Source organism: Scyliorhinus canicula, chromosome 2, assembly GCF_902713615.1.
Source record: "Scyliorhinus canicula chromosome 2, sScyCan1.1, whole genome shotgun sequence".
In the NCBI taxonomy this organism is placed as follows: domain Eukaryota; kingdom Metazoa; phylum Chordata; class Chondrichthyes; order Carcharhiniformes; family Scyliorhinidae; genus Scyliorhinus; species Scyliorhinus canicula.
In genome coordinates this window covers 62,122,342-62,150,307 of record NC_052147.1, presented here as the reverse complement: position 1 = coordinate 62,150,307, position 27,966 = coordinate 62,122,342, and the positions used below count along the sequence as shown (strand labels likewise).

The window sequence follows — 27,966 nt, the reverse complement described above, 5'->3', positions numbered from 1 at the left end:
CCTTTCCATTAGATCATGCTCTTTATTTCAGCCGGACAGTTCATCCGCCCTGGATCCAGGTTGCAGCTAAAACGTAAAGGCCACTAACTGTAAAAGCAGACGGGCCATGTAAAATTGCAATCAATAGGCCACTCAATGGTCTAATTCCCTTGAGGAGGCTGTATCTTTGTTCTCAGCACCTGGAAGCTCTTGAGAACAATGGAATTTTGGTGCATTGTAGGCACTACTTGACCAGTTATTGATGGGTCATTGGGAAATGTTCTTCCCAGCCGAGAGAAAAGTTGGTGTACAGAAGTGAATAGAATACTAGTACTGGTTTACAAGCACACACATACAGCCATGGGCACTTAAGTTTGATGAAAGAAAGATGCACAAACGTACACATGTTCGTCCTTTCTCCCTTCATCATGCAATGTGTTTTGAACTCTCAAAGGCTGGCACTGATAAGGTGCCTCAGATAAAGTAAAAATTGCAGAAGCAAGGTAGTTTTCTTTGGGGCGGTGTACAAATCATGCTCCACCAGTCACAAAAATCCAACATATCAGCTTTGCAGAGGAAACCGGAGTGTCATCCTGTCATCTCAGGAGATTCAAGGGTGTGAGAGGACTAGTGGTAAAGGTAAAATGTTGGACTTCCCAATCAAGGCGAATAAATATATCTCACAGGTATTGTATGTCTTCTCCACCTTGGTAAAAATCTGTGAGGGAAATACAATAATCAGTCGATGTTCTTGTCACATCATATCACCAACAGAGTCTGGAATATTCCTATGAAGGTGGTGGTGATGGGGAGGGGTGTCACTTTAATTTTGCTCCTACTTTTGGGAATTAACAGTCCACCTGGGTTTGCTTGCCAGAGATGTTTCCCTTAATTCTGCCCCTATTTTTCGTAGGAGAATGACAATGGAGGTGATTAACATTTCACCAAAACTGCAGCCAAGCTTTGATCAGTAGCAATGACTTTGAGGCGGAATGCTTTGTCCGGGTCAGGTGAGATAGACACCAGTCAGTAACGTCCATCACCGCGGCTTCCACTTGGCTGGTTGCACTTTTGTCCGGTTTCCTTTGAACTGCTTGACCTCGAGAAGGTCAGACGGTGTTTTGGTGACACCATCGGTTTGTGGAATAAATGATCTCCAACCTCAGAATCAACGCAAAGTTGTCGGAGAAATCAACAGGGACAGCCTTTGGATCATATCTATATATTAGTCAAGCTGCATCTTTTATACCAGATGTAAACACTTTTGGCTGCAGGAGATTTATCTTTCAAGTGTTAATTTTAAGTCCAGCAATCGCGGCACTTTCTGAAGCTGCCACATTTGTCCCGCACAGCTTTTGGTGGAAAGAAGCAAATCATCAGCAAACTGTAACAAACAGTTTGGACGTGAAAGGAGTCACTCTCTTATGAAAACTAATGGCAGATTGATGAAACTGCTTTGACAGGCCAGCCCAGCCCAGGTATACGGTTAATTCCCAAAAGTAAAAACAAACTGAAGTGGATCCCCCCTCTTGACAAGAATGTTCCACAACCTGTTGGCCTTATTGACTGTCAAAAACCATTTAGCTATCCTTGGCATTTGGGATAATAATGTGGTGATCTGTCTCACCACCAGAGAGCAGGCTGGAATCACTAGATTTCACTTTCAGTAATTGAATGTGTGATGCCAATTCATTTCATTTTCAACTCATATCAGGTTCCTTAACAGGTCAGATGTGTGAATTGAGGGCAGCAGGGTGGCGCTGTGGGTTAGCACTGCTGTCTCACGGCGCCGAGGTCCCAGGTCCGATCCCGGCCGTGGGTCACTGTCCGTGTGGAGTTTGCACATTCTCCCCGTGTTTGCGTGGGTTTCACCCCTACAAGCCAAAAATCTGCAGATTAGGTGGATTGGCCAAGCTAAATTGCCCCTTAATTGGAAAAAAATAATTGGGTACTCTAAATTTATAAAAAAAAGATATGTGAATTGGACATGAAAGTGCTCTGCCAGATAACACTTTGCAAGCAGATTTGCAACTGTGTTCTGCAATGCAGGACTCTGTTTAATTTTAACGTGCAGCAGGCAATTAACTTCTTCCTGTCCCTTCAGGAATCCATAGTCATACTTGTGTCTAGTAAGCAATGCTCAGTTTACGCACCAGTGTAGCAGGGTTAGGTAGTGACGGTTAGAGATATATCTCAATGTATGTCTGGCACAATGTGGTTGGAGGGAACCTCCTTGGTGAAATCATAATCCATTGTTTGCATAATTGACAATTAGGCCACAACACAAAATCAAATCTTAAAAATACCTTCACCATTCACCTTCTCGTCACTATAAATGGGCCAAAAATTAACTTTTTTCAGTTGAAGTCAAAGCATGTCCTCAAAGTTCACGGTGAAAGGTTGTACAGTGCAGTTAGACATTAAACAGATTATCCCAACTGTTATCATCTCATGTCCCAACACATTGACGTCTTGTGTCAACAAAGTTTTATTGTCCAAGGGACTTCTCGTTATGTTGATTTGTTGTTATAATGTAGTTCACTAGTAGCTCTTCTTCAGGTCCCATCTCAGTACACTCAAAACTACGATGACGTGTAGCCTCTTGATGAGTGGATTATAACCCTAGCCCCTTTCTGGGATTGTTCTGCATCAGGAGTACTCCTCTATACTATTGCTCTCACTTAAAGTTGAGAAAGACATACACTTAAACGGGGCTGAAGAACTGATCTAACTTTCCCCGAAGGAAAGGAATCACCAGAAAATATTACCATCACCCCTTAACCTTTTTAAGAAGTTTTAACTAGATTATAACAACCCGGATATCAGAAGGTTCCAGACATTACTCCTCAACAATGTTCCTCTCCACTAAAGTGTGTATAAAGATGGGTTTTTGAGTTTGGACACAGAAGACAATATGAACATACGAATTAGGAGCATGAATTGACCACGCAACCCATTGAGCCTGCTCTGCCGATCAATAAGATCACAACTGATCTGACTAACCTCCAGCCTACTCCCAATAGCCTTTAACCCCCGTGCTTATCAAGAATCTACCTACCTCTGCCTTGTAAACATTCAAAGACTCTGCTTCCACTGCCTTTTGAAGAAGGAAAGACTCAATGCCCTCTGAGAGAAAATATTAATCTGCATCACTGTCTTAAGTGGGACAGTCCTTGCGGCGGGATTCTCCGACCCCCCGCCAGGTGGGAGAATCGCCGGGGGTCGGTGTGAATCCCGCCCCCGCCGTCCTCCCAATTCTCCCGCCCCCAAAAACCGGCCGGGCGTGAGTCGCGCCGCCCGCCTTGGAGAATGGCGAGGTCCCGCGACTCAATGGGTGCCGGGGCTGCCCAAAATCTCCAGCCCGCGATTGGCTGAAGTCCTGCCCCTTCTTTGCCAGTCCCGCCAGCGTAAATTAGAGTAGGTCCCTTCCCGGCACGGGCGGGCTCCGGGGTTCTTGGGGGTGGGGGCACGGGGGGATCTGGCCCCAGGAGGTGCCCCCATGGTGGCCTGGCCCAAGATTGGGGTCCACCGATCCGAGGGCGGGCCTGTGCCGTGGGGGCACTCTATTGTTCCACACCGGAGGCTGTGGTCCTCTGCCATTCCCAGTGCGGAAGGGAATTACTCTGCGCGTGAGCGGGGATGATGCCAGCACGTGCTGGCGCTCCCGCGCATGTGCCGACCGGCGGAGGCCCTTCGGCGCCAGTTGGCATGGCGCCAAGCCCCTTTCCCACTGGCCGGCGGGGCGCCAACCACTCCGGGCCTCCGCACCACTTCGTCCTGCCGGGCCCCCGCCCGCCGGGTCGGGGTGAATCCCGCCCCTTATTTTTAAACAGGGTCCCCTGTTTCTAGATTCTCCCACTGGAGGAAGCACCATCTCCACATTCACCCTGTCAAAACCCCTAGGGGACTTATATGTTTCAATTAAGTCATCTCTTACTCTCCTAAACTCCAGTGGATACAAGCTGAGCCTGTCCAATCTTTTCTGATACGACAACTAGCCCATTCCTGGTATTAGTTTTTTAAAAATCTTTATTGTCACAAGTAGGCTTACATTAATACTGCAATGAAGTTAATATGAAACGCCCCTAGTCGCCACATTGCGCCGCCTGTTTGGGTACACTGATGGAGAATTCAGAATGTCCAAATTACCTAACAGCACATCTTTGGACTTGGGAGGAAACCGGAGCATCCGGAGGAAACCCACGCAGACACAAGGAGAACGTGCAGATTCCACACAGACAGTGACTCAAGCCAGGAATCGAACCTGGGACCCTGGAGCTGTGAAGCAACAGTGCTACCCACTGTGCTACCATACTGCCTTTTCTGCACTGCTTCTAATGCATTTAATGCATCTTTCCTTAAATAAGGAGACCAATATTGTACACAGTACTAGTAAGACTCCAGACCAGACCCCAACAGTGGCTAGGAGAATGGAGACTGGAACCCCAGTATTTTAGTTTATTTTGTAAGACTGTGCGGAAAGAGTACATTTCTCCAGGAGTGATTGCACAAGGAAATAGGGATTTGTTAATTTAAAACAAAACTTTATTATTAACACAATATTAAACTCTTTAACATCACACTTGAAAATAGCTTACAATTACCCCATAACAATATTCCTTAATCCAATAAATACAGTACCCTTAATTACTGTCTCTATTCCCAATTAAAAAAGGAGAAAAAAAACATACAGCTCTCAGTCCATCCTACATCCCAATGGCACAGAGTAATACTATTTCTGCAAAACAGATTTGGCTCCTGTTGTAACCCCTGCAGACTCTGGCTGGATGTCTTCAAAAAGCTGTTTCCACTGGTTTGTTTTGGCTTCCCCCTTGTCCACAGACAAGTCTGAACTGCTTTAAATACTATTCATTTTTTAAAAACTATCCTACTGTGAGAGCAGAAGACTTTACTTGCGGTCTAAAGGGTAGTCAGATCAGAACTTAATGCAAAAGCTTCCTCAAAATGTCTGAATGCCGTAACTCCACCCAGCTGTGATGTCATCTCCCCACGCTGAAAACAAATGAACTCCCCAGGTTGAAAGCACATTAACACCCCAAGGTCTCCCCCTAGTCAAACAACAGTGCATTATCCAAGGCTTTTACGATGGTCAATTTCATCTCTGGCTCCTAAACGCTTTCTGATCTTGCAAAATAAGATTCTTTTAAAACATGACTACTGCAGTCAAACACACTCTTAACGCCTAGATTGCCAAATGTTCATAATCCAATATATCTAAAATCTTGTATTCATCAGTATCCCAGATGTGGTCTCATCAGTGTTCTGTATAACTGAAACATAACCTCCCTACTTTTATATTCAATTGCCCTCAGATTAAATGATAACATTCTATTAGCTTTCCTAATAACTTGCTGAACTTGCATCTTAGTCTTTCGTGATTCATGCACTAGGACATCCAGATCCCGCCGCATCATAGAGCTCTGCAATCTCTCACCATTCAGATAAAATGCTTCTTTTTTATTCTGCTTGCCAAAATTGTTAATTTCCCATTTGGCCACATAATACACCATTTGCCAGATCTTTTTCCATTTAATTAACCTATCTATGACCCCTTGTGGCCTCCTCGCGTCCTCTTCACAATTTATTTTCGTACCTATCTTCCCATCAGCAAATTTAGCTACAGTACGTTTTGTCTCTTCATCCAAGTTATTTATATAAATTATGAAACGTTGAGGCCCCAGCACTGATCTTTGTGACACATCACTCGTTAATCCTGCCAACCAAAAAAAGACTGATTTATGGCTAACCTCTGATTCCTGTTAGCTAGCCAGTCTTCTATCCATGCCAATACGTTACCCACAAAACCATGAGTTTTTATATTGTGCAATAACCCTTGATATGACACATTATCAAAATGTTTTCTGTATATCCACCAGTTCCCCTTTATCTACCACATGTGACTCCTTTAAAGAACTACAATAAATCGGTTAAACATGATTTCCCTTTCACAAAACCATGTTGACTCTGCCTGATTGCCTTGAATTTTTTGAAGTGCCCTGCTATAACATCTTTAACAGTAGCTTCCAACATTTTCCTTATGACAGGCCTCATGAGACAATATATTTTGTAAATTACATAAGAGTTTATTAAAGAACTGAACATGCAATTCACTTTGGATTGTAATTCAATCATAACATTGACAGTTCCAGAAAGAATAGATAGAGAATAGCTTTTAATAGAGAATCCAAGCCTAATTAATGTTATAGAGAGATATTTGAGATATCCATCAATATTTAAAGTAGCATTCACCATAAATCCCGAGTAAACTGTTACAGAGTCTAGTAAGATACCTCTATCCCAATTAGGGGAGAACAATCATCACCACATGACAACAGCACACCTTTACCTTGAGAGATGCTGGAATGAATGTAATGGATCTAAAAATCCTGCTGTGTGGGTCTAATATTTATACCCTAAACAAGACTAACCAGCAGGAAACATGCTGAGCACTCAACATCATCAACATCCTTCAAGCAAGCAGGATACTGAGAGATGCAGACAGTGGTCAGTTCCAGTTTAAAGGATTAAATCAACAAATTATTAAAAGTAATCCTTAGGTTATCTATTGTTAGATTATAGTATTTTACAAATTACCAATACCTTGATGAGGTGAAGTAAAGGCCAGTTTCTGTTTTTTTCAGATCTGCCTTACGTTAGAGGAGATGCCACAGGATGTTGTTGTATTTGTGCACACAATTATGCCAAGTCATTTTTGTAAACTTTTAAACCACTGTCCAGCTATGAACTCTGCCTTTAACTTTTAATAATAATCTTTATTGTCACAAATAGTCTTACATTGTCACTGCAATGAAGTTACTGTGAAAGCCCCTAGTCGCCACATTGTGGCGCCTGTTCGGATACACTGGGGGAGAATTCAGTATGTCCAAATTACCTAACAGCATATCTTTCGGGACTTGTGGGAGGAAACTGGAGCACCCGGAGGAAACCCACGCAGACACAGGGAGAACGTGCAGACTCCGCACAGACAGTGATCCAAGCCGGGAATCGAACCTGGGATCCTGGAGCTGTGAAGCAACGGTTTAATCCCTACTTTATAGGAGAATCACTCTTTTTAATCTTATTACTCCTTACTTGTAGCTGGACTTTCTTATCATTACAAAAGGGACCCATTTGGCCTATCATGTCTGTTCTGGTTCTCTTCAAGACCAAATCAACTCAGTCCACTCCTTTGCCCTTTCCCCATTGCTCTGAAAAGCTTTTCTCTTCAGATACTTATCCAATTCCTTTTAGAAAACCACAATTGAATCTGGCTCCACCACACTGTCAGGCTGTGTATTCCACCCCGAAGCACCCACTATGTAAAAAGGTTCATTATAACCTCCTTGGGCTTTTGTACACGATGGGCTGGATTTGTCCACCCCGCCCACCACAAGAACGCCACAGATGAGATGCTGACAATGGAAAAATCCATTGACCTCAGGCGGGATTCTTCGGAGGCCGGGCGAACGCGCTGGGGAATCCCACCCAGTGCCTCTATTTATATAGCCCAGGATCCTGTATCCCTTTTTAAACACTTTCTTTGTGCACCTTAATTTTCCTCCCTAATGGTACCTTCCTGTCCCCATTTCCCCCACCAAGTTAGTTTAAATCCTCCTTGACAACATGAGCAAAAGCATCCTACAAGAACATTGCTTCGGGTTTTGTTGAAGTGCAAACTATCCCGCTTGTCTAGATCTGACTTCCTCCAGTGTCCAAGGAATCTAAAGCCCTCCCTCCTGCTCTGTCATCTTACAAATTCTAACAGGATGTGACAGGGTAGATGAAATGAAATGAAAATCGCTTATTGTCACGAGTAGGCTTCAATGAAGTTACTGTGAAAAGCCCCTAGTCGCCACATTCCGGCGCCTGTCCGGGGAGGCTGGTACGGGAATCGAACCGTGCTGCTGGCCTGCTTGGTCTGCTTTAAAAGCCAGCGATTTAGCTGAGTGAGCGTGGGATTCTCCTGTCTGCTAGCCAAATTTTCCTCGGTGGCGCGCACTCGCTGGCAGCCGGATTCTCCGTTTCTGCCACCTTCCAATGGGATTTCCAATTGTGGCCACCCTGCACTGCTGGGAAACGCCGGGGGTGGGCGCGCTGCCAGCACAACGGAGAATCTTGCCGGTGGAGAATCCCACTGAGAATGTTTCCCCTAGCTGTTGAGTCTGGAACCAGGATACACAATCTCAGAATAAAGGGCAGGCCATTTAAGTCTGAGATGAGGGTGGTGAATCTTCGGAATTCTCTACCCGAGGGGCTATGTATGCTTAATCATTGAGAATGTTGAGATCGCTAGATTTCTGGATACTAATAATATCAAGGGACATGGGGATAACACAGGAAAGTGGCTTTGAGATAGGCGATCAGCCAATATCTAATTGAATGATGGAGCAAGCTCGATGGGCTGAATGGCCTACTCCTGCTCCTATTTTCTTATGGCACAGGCCGACAATGTTCTATCCTGAATTCACGTCTGTGGCTACAGCACACCTGTCAGTTCCCCAAACTGTCGTGTTCCTTCTGATTACTGCTTTCTCAATCTTCTCTCTTCCGCCTTGTACTGCTGTGGTGCCATGGTTGCACTCCCTGAGGGACCATTATCCCAGAGATGTTCTTTGCTTTATGGATGAGGATGGCTTCAAAGTGTAGTGTCTCACAAAGAACATCTAGCTAATTTATTAGCACTCCAATTAATTAGGTTCAAATTGCTTACTAAGACTACAGCTAAACTTTATGATTCTATCTACAGAGCTTCTGAAACCATGACCACTCTCTAACCCGGCTGATCACCTACTCCCCGAATCAAGGGTATCATGTGATCCACGTGTATGCTCTTGATCACCATCTGGTGGTTAAAATATAGAACATATAGTGCAGAAGGAGGCCATTCAGCCCATCGAGTCTGCACCGACCTACTTAAGCCCTCACTTCCACCCTATCCCAATAACCCCTCCTAACCTTTTTTGGACACTCAGGGCAATTTAGCATGGCTAATCCACCTAACCTGCACGTCTTTGGACTGTGGGAGGAAACCGGAGCACCCGGAGGAAACCCACACACACACGGGGAGAACGTGCCGAGTACGCACAGACAGTGACCCAGCGGGGAATTGAACCCTGGTGCTGTGAAGCCGCAATGTTAGCCACTTGTGCTGCCTGTGCTGCAGTTGGATGCATTCACATTAAATTGTTAACCTTAATTTCCCCAAAATTGTACACATTGTCACAATCCCCACCAGAATTCACAACTGAATAGCAGCTGGAGTGAGATACACGGGAGGGGGGGGGGGGGGGGGGGGGGGGGGGGGGGAGAGAGAGGGGGGCTGCACCTGCACAAACCGGGGAAAGAGGGGGCATCTGCACTAATCACCTGGTCCTGCTTGACTATCTGGCAGTCGCCCTCATTCTCTCTTTGCCTGCAAACGCTTAATCTGTGGGGTGAGACCCTCTAACAATACAGGGTGGAATCGAACCACCTTAAGGTGGAATTTGACTGCATGAGGAGTGGACCTTCAGTTGCTCTTTCTGCAAGGTGACCAATTGAAGGCCCACCTTTGCATTCCTCGACCAGTTAGGGAGGGTGGATGGGGCGGCCCAGCCATTTTGTCATTGCTTGAGGGGCCATAGCAGATTTCAGTGAAGCTGATCACCAGGAATGGTGAGGAGACCTGTGAAGGCTGCTCACCAGGGCTCACACTATTACCTGGACATCTAACTGAGCGAGTTTAGGTTTTGCATTGCAGTAAGCAGTAAGCTCCCCTATGGGTGGGAGTTGGAGGACAGCGTCTCCAACCTAGCAGGCATATGGGCCGGGATTCTCCCCAACCCGGCGGGGCGGGGGGTCCCGGCGTGATGGAGTGGCGTGAACCACTCCGGGCCGAAGGGACTTTGCCGGCCGGCGTAAGTCCGCGCATGCGCCAGAGCGTCAGCAGCTGCTGATGTCATCCCCGCGCATGCGCAGGGGAGGGGGTCACTTCCGCCTCCGCTATCGTGAAGACCATGGCGAAGGCGGAAGGAAAAGAGTGCCCCCACGGCACAGGCCCGCCGGCCGATCGGGGCCAGATCGGACCCCGGAACCCGCCCACGCTGCCTCCTCCCGCCGGTAAGGCAGGTGGTTTGATCCATGCTGGTGGGAGAGGGTTGACAGCGGCGGGACTTCGGCCCATCGCGGGCCGGAGAATCGCCGGTGGGGTCCCGCCGACCGTCGCGGCGCGATTCCCGCCCCCGCCGAATCTCTGGTGGCGGAGAATTCGGCACACGGCGAGGGCGGGATTGACGCCGGCCCCCGGCGATTCTCCAACCCGGCGGGGTTCGGAGAATCCCGCCCATGAAGTGAGCCACAGTGTGACCCCTCTAATCTGGATGGGTTGACAGGCGAGTATTCAGGTGCCATGCCACACAATCTGACTTGCCCAGCATTCTCCTGTGTGGCACCCTTTGCACTTCCACTTGTTCCTCTCGCTACTGGCATCTCAGACCCTGATCTGAGCAGCTAACGCTCGCACTCACCCTCAGCCTATTGCCCTCTTACACCCATGCCTCCAAAAATGAAATCCTTCTCTCCTACCCTCACAAGCCATTCCTAACACCTAGACCTCCCATGCTTCCTCTCATTTTAGAAAAAGAGATAACACAAACATGGTGTGTGGCAGAGACACTGGATTGCTGGTGGCAGGATGGGAGCTGGCCCTCCACTGACAGGCATGCGGCTGCAGAAAAGGCAGAAGATACTGCTCTTGGGAAGTTCTGTGCTCAGCGGAAGGTGGTGGGGGCGGGGAGGGGGTGGTTAGCAACTAGGTAGATGCTCTCATGTGCCTTTGAAATTTGTCAGCAGGGATGTGCAGCTAAAGGTGGGTGAGATGCTGATTGAGTAAAGTGCATTCCGATACACAGCAATAGCACTCTCTGAATGAAGAGGTGCACGGCATAGCATCTCTCTCCTGGGCATGTCTGCAGCTTTTCAGTGCAACTAATCAAAGCCCTTGCAACTTGTCAGTTTCACTGAGGCATTCCCTACCACTGTGCTATTGCCTTCTCCAACCTGAGGTTTGGAAACATGGCATGGCACTGCTCTTCTCTTGGGAAAGGAGGTATCCATTAGGAAAATCCCTCCTAATTGTCTCCTTAAAGAATTCAATTGCCTTCACGCCTCATCCACGGGTGTTCCCAACTTCTCCACAAACCCACCCCCGGGACAGACAGAAAGATATGAGGACACATGGAGATACTAATCCAATGGCATTTTTTGGGGAATGGACCCAGCTCCCGTGCTCCTAAACATGCCTCCATTGGCTTGGCCCTGTGGTAACCGTGGAAATCTCAGTCTCACAAATATGCCTCAGTGACTCCAGCTGTCACTCAAGCTCTGAAACCCTGAGCTCAAACTTCTCCAGCTGACAGCAGCTCCTGCACATCTTCTTATCCAGGACAAGAGAAGCGTCTTGGACTTCCCACGTGGAACAGGATGTGGACTCCATGAGATTTATGTGTGCGCTGCAATGAAAGTGGTGAAATTGGCTATTGGATGCTACATCATGGTTGGGTCCACAGGTCTATAATGTAATTAGTCACTATTTCCACATTTGGAATGATGGGCTCCAAGCTCTGCACAAAACCCTGTGTAAGATTAGTGCCATGCTCCTCCTTGCTCCTATGTACCTTTCCATCAGCTTCTTTCTGCAGGCTATCTATCCTTGGCTGTTTCTCAGTGTGACCATGAAATAATTTAAGAGACGCAGACAAGACCTCAACAATGAAACCACAGGTTGAGCTAAAATTGTACCCTGGCAAATCAAATCCAAACGCTTCAAGTCAATGAGTAATTTTTAACCATTTAATTGAGTAAAAAGAAACAAATAATGTCAATGATATGCGATGAAACCAAATGGTAATTCTTATTATGTAAATAATTAAGGTTCCTTACAGACTGACGTTTTGCTCTCTAATCTAGAAATACAATGTCAAAACTCATCACTACTGAGATTAAATTATTTTAAAAATTAACTATGGGATGTGGACGTCGCTGACTGAACTAGCATTTATTGCTCATCCTTAATTGCCCTTTAACTGAATGGCTTGCTGGGCCATTTAGGAGGGTGTTAAAGAGGCACATGTAGGCCAGACAAGGTAAGGATTGATGTGTTATCTATATTGGTCCAACATCGACTGCAACTGGATGCAGTAAAATGAGAAACAGGCTTCCGACACAGGAGATGGTCCAACACTGTTTTATTGAACCTGCTGATTGCTGTACATAATCTGCTGTGGGTTGACACTCTATTAACCTAACTGATAACCTCCTACTGGCTTGACCAGACTAGCTCTCTATCACATGGTGATGATGTTCATTGGCTGTGATAGTCACTGTGACTATCTCCCTAGCCGTGTCCTGTGAGAGAGAGGGAGAGCCTTAATGCCCTGTGGGCTTTATAGTCGTGGTGTCCTGTCCGGTTGTTCTGTGTTATGTGTGTTCATTGGTTATCCTGTGTGTCAATCACTGCCTGTCTGCATCTCATGATATACATGAGTGGATATTATGACATCTCCTTTTAAAATACATTTTGGAACGTGGCTGTATAAGCATGCATAACTATGTACAAGTGGGGAATGAATGAACAGATGTACATGGGAAGGTGTCTATCGTGCAGATACAGAGCAAACTGAACAAAATTTACAAGATTTAAGTCTATAGATTCAGTCTTTGTGGTGGGCGACAAATTCTTGTTGATCGCCGCAGAGGTGGAGCGGGGGACGCCGGCACCTGGACAGGCGGGATGGCTGCCGTCTCGGTGGCCTTGTGGACAGGTGGGATCGCTGCCAGATAGGTGGCCTCGTGGTGCAAGACGTCCGGAGGAGGCATGATGACATGTGGAGAAGTGCGGTCGGGTGATGGGCAGGGAACGTTACGCAGCGCTCTCCTGTTGCGCCGGAAAATGGAGTCATCAGCCATTTGGACAACGAAAGACCTGGGAGCAGCCTGTCTGATGACAACAGCTGGGGTTGACCAACCTCCCTCAGGCAGCTGAACGCGAACAACATCGTCTGGAGCCAGCGCAGGCAGATCCATGGCATGAGCATCATACGTGATCTTTTGCTGGTCCCTGGATCGCTGCACCTTCTGCAGCACCGTGAGGTGGTCAAGGTCTGGAACATGGATGGCTGGAACAGTCGTCCTCAGGTTGCGGTTCATGAGCAACTGCACCGGAGACAAACCGGTCGACAGAGGGGTTGCCCTGTATGCCAATAGCACCAGGTTGAAATCCGAGGCTGAGTCTGCAGCCTTGCACAGCAACCGCTTGACAATATGGACCCCTTTCTCGGCCTTCCCATTTGATTGCGGGTAATGGGGACTGGATGTGATATGACTAAAGTGGTAGGATTGTGCAAAGTCGGACCACTCTTGGCTGTAGAAACATGGACAGTTGTCACTCATTACCGTGAGTGGTATCCCATGCCTGGCAAACGTCTCTTTGCAGGCTTTGATGATGGACTTGGACGTGAGGTCCGACAGTTTCACCACTTTCGGGTAGCTGGAGAAGTAGACGACCAGGAGCATGTAATCATGCCCATTGGCGTGAAAGACGTCTATCCCCACCTTGTACTACGGAGAGGTCATGATCTCGTGCTGTTGCAGCGTTTCCTTGGGCTGAGCTGGTTGAGAACACATTGTGCATTTGAGAACTGTGTTGGCAATGTCCTGGCTGATGCCAGGCCAGTAAACTGCCTGCCGAGCTCTGCGTTGACATTTCTCGACCCCCAGGTGACCCTCATGGATCTGTCTGAGCACCATGTTTTTCATGCTTTGGGGAATGACGATTCTATCTAGTTTAAGAAGGATCCCCATAACAACCGTCAGCTTGTCCTTAACATTGAAGAACTGGGGGCACTGCCCCTTTTGCCAGCCATGGGTGAGGTGCTTCATCACGCGCTGCAGTAGGGGATCTTTGGCAGTTTCTTCACGTATTTGTATAACTCGTTCATCAGTGGCTGGGAGGTTGCTGGCACACAGCTGTACCTGTGCTTCAATGTGGCGAATGAAGTCGCCCTGTTCACACGGCGTGGTGACGGATCGGGATAGGGCATCCGCGACGATCAGCTCCTTACCCGGTGTGTAGACGAGATCGAAGTCACATCGGCGGAGACGGTGTTGAGGACATGGCATGGATGAGCTGACCAGATTCAGGAGTTTGCATGCGCGAGCACTGAGCAGGGATGCCTTGTCAGGCCGGACGATCTTGAATCGTAACATCACTTTGATTGTTTTGTGACATACACCTAGCTGACACGATCCACTGACAGCTATGGCATTGCCATTGTAGTCAAGGAGCTGGCAGGCTGGTGGTTGTTGCAGATTCACTCGAGGTAGGTTCATTCGAGAATAACTCCCTCTAACCATGATGTGTTATCTGTGTTGGTCTAACATCGACTGCAACTGGATGCAGTAAAATGAGAAACAGGCTTCCGACGCAGGAAATGGTCCAACACTGTTTTATTGAACCTGCTGCTTGCTGTACATAATCTGCTGTGGGTTGACACTCTATTAACCTAACTGATAACCTCCTACTGGCTTGACCAGACTAACTCTCTACCACATGGTGATGATGTTCATTGGCCTGTGCACTGTGACTATCTCACTAGCCGTGTCCTGTGAGAGAGAGAGAGCCTTAATGCCCTGTGGGCTTTATAGTGGTGGTGTCTTGTCTGGTGATTGGTTGTTCTGTGTCGTGTGTGTTCGTTGGTTATCCTGTGTGTCAATCACTGCCTGTCTGCATCTCATGATATACATGATTGGATATTATGACAAGGATGGCAGATTTCCTTCCCTTAAGGACATTAGTGAACCAGATGGGGATTTTTCCTAACAACAATCAACAATGGTATCATGATCATCATTAGACTTCTAATTCCAGATTGTCTTATTGAATTCAAATTTCACCAACTGGGATTCGAACCCAGGGTCCCAGGGTCTAGATTACTAGTCCAGCGATAATACCACTATTCGACTGCCTCCCCTATTTCACAGCATCGGCTATTACCATTCTGGTAAGAATTTCTCATTTTTGAATGATGCATTTTTCGACCTGGCTAATGGATGCCTGAAAAACTGTTCTCATTAAAAGCATTCAAACATGTTTTTCTTTAGCAAAGAGCAAGTAATACGTAACTCGCTATAGAGCAGAGGTGGATGTGACAGAAGTTAAATGGCGTATTAAGATATTGAAATATTGCTTTATGTAGCGAGAGTTGCTGGATGTTTTTATTTTTATTACTTAAGCTGTTCAGCCAGGAGTAATAAACATGCTTTGATCTTCCGGGATCAAACTTCAAACAGACATTGCAGGGTTTTCATGAATGACATGTTATGAATGTTTAGGTGACACCATTTGACATTGCTTTATTCAAACTGGAAAGTGTGGTGCATAGTTTAACTCTTACATAAGCAAAGGGAGCATTAGCCTAACAGTAGCAATTCCATTAAAATCTGTGTATACAGATGTCAAATTGTTTCTCTATTCATTATTTCTTCTGCCTGACCTTCTGAGTGTTTGCAGCATTTTCTGATTTGTTTTATTTCTTAATTAAGTTGCTCATTATCACTGATCCAGTTGTGAACCAAACATCTTCCAGAGGGAGACATGTACATTGAGAACATTGCATCCCATTAACACACAATTCATGTGTAGAAAAATTACATCCAGGGTGGGGCGACACTACTACATATTTAATGCAGCATTAAAAACAAACTGTCAATATGAGACTGCCTCTGTTAATCATCTAAATAAACAGATTTTCAAGGCTAAAAAGAACAGCAAATTAAATAAAAAACAAGCAAAATGAATTATACAGTTTAATCATGGATCAATTCTAAAAATAGCATTGACTTTTCGTGAAGCTACCGGATCTTCGGTGAATCATTTGCAGTCCATCCTGAGAATCCAATCAATTTGTTACTGTAAATTAGCAGCATAATCTCAGTACCTCTGTGAATTTGACGACATTTTATATAATTATTTTTCTTGAACGGGCAAAATGTTAAGAAATGATACTTCCTGCATTGCGTGCAGACACAGGCAATATTTAAGGAATTAGATGGATTATGTAAACTCTAGAATGGGTCTGTGTGTGTGTGTGTGTGAGGCTATGAGTCATGCTGTGTGCCTGTGATGGAATTTGACAATTACAAACTAATTAGCCACTTATAGTAAGGAGTCACATTCTCTTTTCTTGCGAGTTGGGCAAGTTAAGGATTGCAGTTGCCCCATTTTCATCACATGGTGCAGAAAAATGCTTCCTCCCTAGACTCCATTTACCAAAGGGATTTACTGTCGTGCCCTCTTGGCCTATTACTCCACTTCATTCAAATCGCCTGCTTGAATGGACTGTATCCAATACTTCTATCATTTTAGAAATATCAGTTATACCACCTCCCAAGTGGAGGAGGCTTTGAAGCAGCACAGTGACAGTTCACCTCGACGGGTGAAGAGCTGTGGAAGGTGGCGGAGGCCATCAAAGGGCTCAGAGCCAAGATGGATGACCTGGAGAACAGGTCGAGGCAGCAGAACCTGGGCCTACATGAGGGGGTGGAGGGCCAGAGGCCGACTGAGTACTTTGTGAAGATGTTGGCAGAGCTGTTGGGGGAGGGGGAAGAACCCTCCCAGTATGAGGTGGCAGGGCTCATCGGTCGCTCAGGCCCAAGCTGAAGGCAAATAAGCCACGAAAAGCAGTTATCATTTGCTTCCATAAGTTTCACATCAAGAAGAAGGTCCTGAGTTGGGTGAAGCAAAGGCGTGATGTGAAATGGGAAGGAGCTGGTATTCAAATATACCAAGACTTAATGGTGGAACTGGTGAGAAGGTGGGCGGTCTTCGGACGGATGAAGGCGGCACTCTACAGTCACGTCCTGAAAGACATGCTTGTTAGGTGAATTGGACGTTCTGAATTCTCCCTCAGTGTACCCGAACAAGCTCTGGAATGTGGTGACTAGGTGCTTTTCACAGTAACTTCACTGCAGTGTTAATGTAAGCCTACATGTGACAATAAAGGTTATGATTAACGGCATGAAGTTTTGCGTGGTCTATCTGGTGACCTACGATTCAAGGGACTTCTACTTTGAGAAGGTGGGGGCATTCGTGGAGGTCGAAGGACTGGGGTTGAAATGAGAGTTGGGACTGAGATTGGACTTGGACTGAGGGGGTGGGGACTGTGCTTAGCCATTATCTCTCTTTTTGGGTTGTTTCTTGATCTGTATTCGTGAGGGGGAGCAGCTGGGTTTTTGGTTTGGTTGAACGGGGGAAGGTAGTTTAACTTTGTTGTAATCTCCAGTTGGTTACTATTACAATGCACTTTGGGATTATGGCGGTTTTCTGGGGTGTGGCCTTTGCACCGATTTTGTTTGTTTTCGGTGACTGGGGCATGGGGAGGAGATAGGGAGGAAGGAGCCCTGGGCAAGGGCCTCCAGACCAGCAAGCGAAGGTTGGCTCATGAACGGGGGGGGGGGGGGGGGGGGGGGTGCTGGGCCGAGGGACTGTGGTTAAACAGGTTTTGATGAGCCTAGGAGGTGTGAAAGGTGGGGGATGGGATCGATGCTGGGATAGGTGTTTGCAAGAAGAACTGGATGGGGGATTCTGGGAGGGGGAGGAGTTCAACGGAAACAAAGGGATGGGATGGGTCAGGCCTGAAGGGCAGGGCCGGGGTTGTGATGATGGTGGATAGAAGGGGCGGGGGGGGGGGGGGGGGTAGGGGGTGGGAGGGTGAGAGAACTCCGTTCAGAATAATGACACGGAACGTGAGGGGGTTAGGGGGCCGGTGAAAGGATTTACGGTGTTACACACTTAAAGAGCTTAAAAGCCGATATTGTGATGTTGCAGGAGACCCATCTGAGGTGAAGGATCAGGCGAGACGTAGGAAGGGTGGGTGAGTGAGGTTTTCCACTCGGGGTTCAATAGTAGATCTCGGGTGAGGTTTCAAATGAAGAAGGTGGTGGTGGACCAGGGAGGCAGGTACATGATAGTGATGGGGGTGTTAGAGGGGTTGGTTGGTGGCACTGACAAGCCTATATGGCTCCAACTGGAATGATAAGGGGTTCATGAAGAGGGTGCAGGGGGCCATCCCGGACCTGGTTACACGAAAGTTGACAATTGGGGGGCGGATTGAAATATGGTGCAGGAACCGAAGGTGGACAGGTTTCAGCACGATCACAGGCCCAGTCAGGGGGGTGGGGACGAAGGCATTGGCTGGGCTTATGAGAGAGAGAGGAGTGGACCCACCGAGGTTCCTGCACCCGCAAGAATGGGAGTATTTGTTGTTCTCCCCGGTACACAAGGTGTACTGGAGGATAGACTTTTTCATGTTGGGGAAGGCGCTATTGGTTGGGATTAGGAGGTCAGAGTACTCAGCAATTGTGATTTCGGACCACATTGGGCGTATGTGGTTTTGGAGAAGGGGATGGCCCAGAGGCTGGGTGGAGAATGGACATGGGTTTGTTAGCGGACCGGAGCTTTTGCAATAAGATCAGGAAGGTGATCGAGGAATATGTGGGGTTTAATTGCACAGGAGAGGTTTCGCAGTCGGTGGTTTGGGAGACTCTGAAGGCAGTAGTGAGGGGGAGGTGCTTTCGTTCAAAGCTAAGGTGGACAAGGAGGAGAGAGAGGAGCGCCAAAAACTGATAGAGGAGATTCTGGAGGTGGATGGGAGGTATGCAGGGGACACAGACCCGGGACTCCTGGCCAAGAAGAAGGAATTTCAGGTTTGGTCTGACCAGTTGTCCAAAGGGAAACCGATGCGTCAGGTGAGAATGGTGAGGGGGGCAGTGTATGAACATGGTGAGAAGGCAGGGGGTTTGCTGGCCGGCCAGCACTGGAGGGAGGTGGCGGCGACAGAGATTGTTCGGGTACAGGATAGGACAGGCAAGCTGGTGGGGGGCCTGGAGCAGATCAATAACGTATTCAAGGAGCTTTATAAGGACCTATATAGCTCGGAGCCACCGGGGAGGAGTGAAGAATGAGGGAGTTCTTGGACGGGTTGGAGTACCCAAGGTTGGGAGAAGAGGACAGGGAAGGCTTGGAGGGGCTGGTGGGGGAGCAGGAGGTGATTGGGAGGGTGCAGGCAGGGAAGGCGGCAGGGTCTGATGGGTTCCCAGTTGAGTTCTACAAGAAATTTAAGGACAAGTTGGCGCCGCTGATGGTGGGAACGTTCGAGGATGCGAAAGGCAGGGGATGTCTTTCCACAATAGATGGGGAAAGCTTCTATTTTGTTTGGGCTAACAAATGATAAGGATCCAGTGGAATGTGGGTCATTTAGGCCCATATCCCTACTGAATGCAGATGCCTAGATATTGGCAAAGGTGTTGGTGTCAAGGTTGGAAGGATGTCTCCCGAAGGTGATTGGGGAGGACTAGACAGGGTTCGTGAAGGGAGGGCAGTTGTTCTCGAACGTGAAGAGGTTGTTGATTGTGGTCCTGTCTCCGATGGAGGGAAAGGAGATGGAGGTGACGGTGGCACTGGATGCAGAGAAGGTATTTGATCGGGTAGAGTGGGTTACTTGATGGCGGTATTAGAGAGATTAGGAATTGGGCCGAGGTTCACGGCGTGGGTGCGGCTGTTGTATAAGGAGCCGATGGCGAGTGTTTGAACTCACATGAACTAGGGGTACTTCAGACTGCACTGGGGCACAAAACAGGGGTGCCCTATGTCCCCCCCTGTTGTTTGCATTGGCTATAGAGCCCTTGGCCATTGCGCTAAGGAGCTCGGGGCTGTGGAAGGGGACAGTTGGGAGAAGGGGTGAAACATAGGGTGTCCTTATACACCGATGATCTGCTATTCCATATCTCAGAACCTAGCAAGTTAGTGGAGAGTATAATGGTGCTGCACCAGAGATTTGGGATGTTCTGAGGGTATAAATTGAATTTAGACAAGAGCGAGTATTTTATGGTCTCCCCACCTGGACCGTGGTGTGGGGGGTGATTCGCGAACCTGGAGGTGTTGAGAGAGAGGTATGGGTTGGCGCAGGGGGAAGAGTTTAGGTACATGCTGGTTTGGGACTTCGCAAGAAAGGTTTCCCGACCTTCCCAATAGTGCCGGCCTCTTCGTTGCTGGCGGTGGTGCTGTCAGCCGGAGGGCTGGAGAGGGTTATTTTTTCGGCGATCTATGGGAGGATCCTGGAGGAGGACGGGGTGTCCATGATTGGGATTAAGGTGAAGTGGGAAGAGGAGCTGGGGTGGTGCTGGAAGAGGGACTGTGGTGTGAGGTGCTGCGGAGGGTGAATGTCTCGACACCATGTTCGAGGATGGGGCTGATACAGTTGAAAGCAGTACATAGGGCGCACCTCACAAAATCAAGGATGAGCGGCTGTTCGAGGGGGTGGAGAATGTCTGTGAGCGGTGTGGGAGGGGCCCCATGAACCATGTTCATATGTTTTGGTGCCACCCGAAGCTGGAAAGGTTTTGGAGGACGGTGTCCAGTACAATCTCAGGTGTGTTGCACATGGATGTTGGGCCTGGTACCCCTAGAAGCCATATTCAGGGTGTCAGACCGGCCCAAGCTGCAGGCTGGTGCAGGGGCGGACGTTTTAGCCTTTGCCTTGCTGATCGCTCGGAGGCGGATCTTGTTGGGGTGGGAGTCAGCTTCTCCATCCTGCGTCTCTGTGTGGGGGGGGGGGGGACCTGCTGGAGTTTCTGACCCTGGACAAGGTGAAGTTTGAGCTGAGAGGGGTAAAGGAGGGGTTCTACAATTGTTGGGGTTTGTTTATTGTGCACTTTCGGGTGTTGGTTACCATTGGCTGTTATGGGGGGGGACCGAGGGTTGGGGGGGGGGGGGGGGTTCTTGAGTTTGGGTGAGATTATTTTTTGTATTGTTGGGGTTGTTCTTGTTTTCTTTTGTATGGTGAAAATGGTGAAAGTTTGTTGAATAAAAATATTTAAAAAGAAAAGAAAACAAAGAGAAAAAGGTTGTAATTGTGGGAGGCGCAGATCAGAGAGTCAGAACCTCAGTGTTTTTTTTTTTAATTTTATTCTTTTATTATTTTTTTTTAATTTTTAAAAAAAATTTTATTTCTTTTTTTTAATAAATTTAGATTAGCCAATTATTTTTTTCCAATTAAGGGGCAATTTAGCGTGGCCAATCCACCTACTTTGCACATTTTTGGGTTGTGGGGGCGAAACCCACGCAAACACGGGGAGAACGTGCAAACTCCACACGGACAGTGACCCAGAGCCGGGATCGAACCTGGGACCTCAGCGCCGTGAGGCGGTTGTGCTAACCACTAGGCCACCGTGCTGCCCTCCCAGAACCTCAGTGTTATAATCATTTCTGTATCATTCCATGTGACTGCAGTTATTCCAGGTAGCACAAGATTTTGGAAATAACCTTCGAACATTTTTCCAATATAACCATTCCCAGCTGGACTACACCCGTTACCATGGGAACTTGTATTCCATCGTGGTCCTTGTGAGGGTTATGATATCCAACCCAACCACACACCCCCAACCCCCAGTCTGGATCCTCCCTCTCGCTCCCGGGTCCATGAGGCCTCTGTTGCTGCTTCGCTTACGGCCTTGAGTCCATCCTCAGTGGATTCAGATCAGTAACGCGGATGGGGAAACGCCACTTCCTGTCTGAACGTCGAAAGGCCACTGATGGGGGTTCTGAAATGAAAAAATGAAAATGAAAATTGCGTATTGCCACAAGTAGGCTTCAACAAAGTTACTGTGAAAAGCCCTCAGTCGCCACAATCCGGCGCCTGATCGGGAGGCTGGTACAGGAATTGAACCCGTGCTGCTGGCCTTGGTCTGCTTTACAAGCCAGCTATTTGGCCCACTGTGCAAAACCAGCCCCAGTTCTAGTCCAATGTCGACTTCCTGTTTCGGGTCCATCGCCTCAATCTCCATGTCGGTGCCTCAATCCTCACTGTCTTGGGATGACTCTTGGGTGTACCATGGGTTGAGTGCCCTGCTTGGAGGTAGGTTCCAAGGTCGTCACCCCGTCCAGAGATAGTTTCCGCAGTCGAGGGTTCCCTGCTCCGAAGCTGGTCCACCTTTTTTTTTTATGACCCTCTTCCTGGTCTTGAACTTATATGACATGGGGCCAGTCTTCCCTACTACAACTCCTGGGATCCAAGGGGGCGTGTCTCCGAAATTGCGAATATAACTTCCGGCCTGAAGGTCCTGTCAGGTCATCGGGTGTCATACTTTGTTCTGAGACTCCTGTTTCGACTCCACTTTTCCTCCTAGGTTGGGAAACAATAGACTGAGTCTGTTCCGGAGGCGTGGCCCATCAGTAATTCCACTGACGCGTCCCCCATTGTCACATGTGGCGTGGTCCTGTAATTGAAGAGGAACCGAGCCAATTTGGTATGGAGTGAGCCGGTGGCTTGTTTCTTCATACCGTTTTTAAATGTCTGGACCGCCCGCTTGGCCAAGCCATTAGAACACAGGTGTTAGGGTGCCATTCGAATGTGCTGCATCCTATTCGACTTTCTGAGCACGTGGAATTCTCCGCTGGTGAAGGGAGTCCAGTTGACGGACATGAGGACCTCAGCTATGCCATGAGTACAAAATGATTGCCGGAGTTTCTCTATTGCGGTGCTGGAAATCATGGAGGACAGCCGATGTATGTTCATCCAATTAGAATGCGAGTTGACCAAGATTAAAAAGATTGATCCCATAAACGGCCCCGCAAAGTCTGGGTGTATCCATACCCAAAGTCTCCCTGGCCCGTCCCACGGGTGTAGTGAGGCCGACAGTGAGATCTTCTGATTCTCCTGACATGACGAGCACAGTTTCACCAAATTTTCAATGTTGGAATAAAGCCCGGGCCACCAGACATAGCTCCTTGGCGGCATCTTCACCTTGGAAGGGCAGCACGGTGGCCTAGTGGTTAGCACAACCGCCTCACGGCGCTGAGGTCCCAGGTTCGATCCCGGCTCTGGGTCACTGTCCGTGTGGAGTTTGCACGTTCTCCGCGTGTCTGCGTGGGTTTCGCCCCCACAACCCAAAAATGTGCAGAGTAGGTGGATTGGCCACGCTAAATTGCCCCTTAATTGGAAAAAATAATTGGCTAATCTAAATTTAAAAAAAAAAAAAAAAAAAAAAAAAAAAAAAAATCTTCACCTTGGAGACTGCTGGGTGACCACTGTGGAGCTCCTTCAAGCTTGGGCACTGGCCAGGGTGAGGGACAGCCACTCAGGCTCCTCACAGGATGATGCCATTTCTGCACTGAATTCTTGGCATTTAGGTAGGAAGGGCTTCAATTTTTGAATTCCGCCCCTTAGAATCACGTGGCATAATTTCGCCAGAATGCGGTCCTTCTGGGTCCATGTCTGGATCTAGCTGGCGGACACAGGCAGGGTGCCCATAAAATTCAAAGTCATGATGACGTTGTCCATTCTGGTTGGGGGGGGGTGGGGGCAGGGTGTCGGGTGAGTGACTCAGCTTATGGGTAGCGGTAGGCGATTCAAGTCGTCAGCACTGGCGATGTGCATTCTGGGGCAGTGCTCAAAAGAATACTCATCATCCACCAACAATAGTGCCCAGAGCTGAATGAGAGCCGAGGCGATGGGTGGGATTGCCTTGCCTTCCTTAAAAAAGCCCAGCAAGGGTTTATGGTCCGTGATTATCATAAAGTGCCAGCTGTGGACGTACCGATGGAATCTCTTCACTCCCAATATCACAGCCAGACCTTATTTTTTGATTTGTGCTTGGTGTCGCTCCGCATCTGCCAGGGTTCGCGATGCATATGCAATCACCCATCGACTCACCGTTGGGAGAGCACTGCCCAACTCCGTAGAGAGGTATCGCATGTTAGTACCAACGATCTTGTGGGATTGTAGTGCGCCAAGATGTTGGATGACAGCAGCTGTTGCTTCACTTTTGTGAATGCTTAGTCCTGTGGCGCTTGCCACGGCCACGTCTGTATTTTCTTTATCAATACGTGTGGTGCCAGTATGGTGGCCAGGTTGGGGATAAATTTCCCATCATAATTGATGAGGCCGAGGAACAACTTCAATTCCACTGTTTCTCACAGAGTCGGTTCCCATTTTATGTCCTTCACTTAATCCTCTACAAGGTCCAGGCCATCTTTGTCAATGTGGCAGTCTAGATTTGTCATCTCGTCCGCCTAACATACCGATGGAATCTCTTCACTCCATTGCACAAAATAAATAGCACATTCTTTCAGAGTACTGGGGCCAGTCCTTCACGCCCACATCATACGGCTCAAGTTTCCCAAATAATGGTATTTCTAGGTTCTCTTCGTATGCTTCTTAGAGGAGGCGCTGTTTTCTCTTTTTCTCAAGCAGGGTTGTCCAGAATCCCGTCCTTGTTCCTCATTGCCAGTGCAGTAATCCAGGTGACACAAAGATGAAGGTTTAACAAATTTTATTTTAAGCTCAAAAGTAAAGCCGCACCCGCGGAATACAACACAAGTGTCCCAGCCGGGGACTAACAGGGCTTCAGGTCCAGGTCTGGGATGGTGTTTAAAGGGCTCAATAACAAGTCGCAGCTGGACGTGCCTCCGCCCTTTACCATGGGAATTTGTACTCCAAGGGGAGATCGATGAGTGATCCTCATAAGGGTTATCACAGCTAGGATGGAAGAAGGCGGACTGGATGAACGTAGTTCTTCAGCAATTAATATGGCTGGAATTCTCTGGGCGCTCGCTGGCAAAGGGGTTCTCTGGTCCCACCGACAGTGCACTCTTGCCTGCACGTTTCCTGGCAGAGTGGGGTGGCATCAATGGGAAATCTCATTGACAGCGGCAGGAAGAGAGAATCCTGTCGCCAGTGCATTGCCCACCCTCTCCCGCCGTCGAGAAACATGTGGCTGGGGTTCAGGGGAATCCAGCCATATGTTTGTAATCAATGAAAACAGTATTTAATGCTTTTTGGAAATTAAAGTAAACTACGTTCGTCAAGCACCAATTGTCCAGGATAATTAATACTTTAATTATAAAGAATAATACTCCAAAGTAATCCTGTGTAACTTGATGAAAAATTATTTTAACTACTATACTACTCCTCAAGCTGATAGGCTCCATAAATTCCTGGGGCAGAATTTAACGCTGTCCCCTGAGGTGAATTTGGAGGTGGGTGGGCTTTTATTTGGGCTAGAGAATGCGAGGTGGGCACCCCGCTACCTTCTTGAAGCTGCTCTAATTAAGACCAGGGGTCCTTCCAGCCCCAATGCCAATTGAGGCCCTTAAGTAGGTCAGTAAGGTTCACTTAAGGGCCTGATCTAAGCTCCACTGGTGTTCAACTAATGTTGTGGCAGTCGCGAAGCAGGGACGTCAGAGAGCAAAACTCTCTGGGGTTTGTCTGTGAGCTCCTGGGTTGGGGTGGGATGTGGGTGGGGGAGGAACGCCCTTGTTGTTGTTATGCTTCTTGAAAGAATGCTCGAAGTCGTCTTTAGGTTAAGGATGATTTATTGTGTCCCACAATAAATTACAGATTACACTTGATAAAAGGCTGCTCTTCAATGTTCTGCAACTAGGCCCCAAACAGACTAGCACCCTCCAGCTTCTTGCACCTCTTGCCACTCCAACCCCTCCGGTTCCAAGTGGCGGAGGCGGGCCTTCGGCGTTCCTTTTATGGGTGTCCCCGCGCTGCCCCCTGGTGACTCAGGCGAGGATCACCACATCCCCCTTCTTCACTTTTTTTTTTTTTTTTTTTTTCGTAGTTGCAGAGCTGTAGTAAAACACAAAGGTAAAGAGTTAGGTTTATATATGTATATACACAGAACAGGGCAGGGCGATGCATTTGTCAGTCCATGTTCACAGGTTCAGACGGTCAGGTGCACGTCTGATCCGTGTAGACCTCCTGAGTGGGCTTGGAGATCCAGGGTCGTTTGTGTCCGTGCGGACATCTGCTGCTGGGGTGTCAGGAAGATGTATGACCGTGTCCTGTGGATCCAGTGTGTCCTGCAGATCGAGTGTCGGAAGGACCCGTGGACGAGGTGTGACCTTCAGAAGGTCTCGCCGATTTCGTCGAACCATTGTTCCATCATCCGACTGCACGACGTAGGACCGTGGCGATGTTAGGCGGAGGACCACCGCCATTTTGGACCAACCCCCAGCTGGGTTTCGCAGCCTCACTGTGTCGCCGATGGCCAACGGTGGCAGTACCTTGGCCTGCTTGTCATAGTGCTGCTTTTGCGCTTGGCGCTGTTGACGCATTTGATCCAGGACAGGCGAGTGATCAGGATTGGTGAAGTGTAGCGCTGGTAAAGTTGTCCGCACATCCCTGTTGAAAAGCATCTGAGCTGGTGATAGTCCCGAGCTCAAAGGTGACGAACGGTACGATAGGAGGGCCAAGTGTACGTCAGATTTGGAGTCCGCAGCCTTGCTGATGAGTTGCTTGACTATGTGGACACCTTTCTCCACCCTGCCATTCGATTGCGGAAAGTGGGGACTCGACGTTATGTGCTGGAAATTGTAAATCTTGGCGAAGTCCGTCCACTCCCAGCTGGCAAAACAAGGACCATTGTCGGACATGACCGTCCGTGGGATGCCATGCCTGGAGAAAGTTTCTTTGCAGGCCTTGATGACGGCTGCTGCTGTGAGATCCGGGAGTTGCAGGACTTCCGGGAAGTTGGAGAAGTAGTCAATGATCAGGACATAGTTGCGGCCCATGGAGTGGAACAAATTAATGCCCACTTTGTCCCATGGTGACGTGGCCATCTCATGCTGCTGCAGTGGCTCCTTGCATTGTGCCGGTCGATGTCTTTGGCACGTGTCACAGGAGAGCACCATGTTGGTGATGTCCTCGTTAATCCCTGGCCAGTAAACAGATTGGCGCGCTCTCCTTTTGCATTTTTCGGCACCAAGGTGCCCTTCGTGAATCCTGTGGAGGATGTCCGCCCGGAGAGCCATTGGAATGACGATCCTGTCGTTCCGCAGTATAATGCCATCGACCACGGATAGTTCAGTCTTGACATTCTGGAACTGTGGGCACCGCCCCTTTGGCCAGCCATGCTGCAGGTTGTGTAGGACTTGAAGGAGGGTGGCGTCCTCCTGTGTCGCCTGACAAATTTGCTGCAGCTTCTCATCCGTTGCCGGGAGCGTCTCCTTGCACCACTGTGCATGAGCTTCCACATCATTGATGGACGCCAGTGGCGGGTTGTCAGCGTCCATGGCTCGTGATAACGTGTCAGCTATCACAAGGTCCTTGCCAGGGGTGTAGACCAGCGTGAAGTCGTACCTGCGCAACTTCATCATCATGCGCTGTAGGCGCGGCGTCATATCATTGAGGTCCTTGTCAATGATATTGACCAGCGGCCTATGATCCGTTTCCACGATGAAAGTGGGGAGACCGTACACATAGTGGTGGAATTTGGTCACTCCTGTTATTAGCCCTAGGCACTCCTTTTCTATCTGTGCATACCTGCACTCTGTGGCGGTCATCGCCCGTGAAGCGTAAGCCACTGGAACCCAGTCCAACTGGTCATCCTGTTGCAGTAGCACAGCACCAATCCCATGTTGACTGGCGTCAGTGGAGATCTTGGTAGGTTTCACCGGGTCAAAAAATGCAAGCGTTGGAGCTGCCATCAGCTGGTATCTTAGATCATCCCATTCAGCCTGGTGAGCCTGGGTCCAGGCAAACTCCGTGTCCTTCCGTGTCACGTTCCTCAACGCCTTTGTCCGTGCTGCCAGGTTGGGTATGAATTTACCAAGGAAGTTGACGAATCCCAGGAACCTTAGAACCGCTTTCTTGTCCTGTGGTCGCTGCATGCTCTGAATTGCAGCGATCTTCTCAGCGTCCGGCTTCACCCCGTGCTCTGAGATTGTGTCGCCCAGGAATGTCAGAGAGGACTGTGCGAAAGTGCACTTGGCCCGGTTGAGCTTGAGTCCAAAGTGGTGTATCCTCTGGAAGACTTGCTTCACCCTCGCAATATGGTCTTTCTCCGTCGCCGACCATATGATGATGTCATCCACATAGACACGTACGCCTTCGATGCCTTCTACCATCTGCTCCATGATTCTGT

General features: G+C 48.3%; 1 protein-coding gene across 3 annotated transcripts in view; it reads left to right on the top strand.

Annotated features, from left to right (window-relative positions):
• Positions 1-27,966, top strand: part of slc35f4 (solute carrier family 35 member F4) — a 255,387-nt gene that overhangs the window by 111,643 nt on the left and 115,778 nt on the right. For 2 of the 3 annotated variants that reach the window (XM_038779811.1, XM_038779804.1), the window contains exon 1: positions 14,885-15,038. The exons of the other annotated variant lie outside the window; for it this stretch is intronic. The gene's annotated coding sequence lies outside the window, so the exon portion shown is untranslated. Of the gene's footprint in view, positions 1-14,884; positions 15,039-27,966 lie in introns of those variants that run through there. 3 annotated transcript variants of the gene reach the window in all.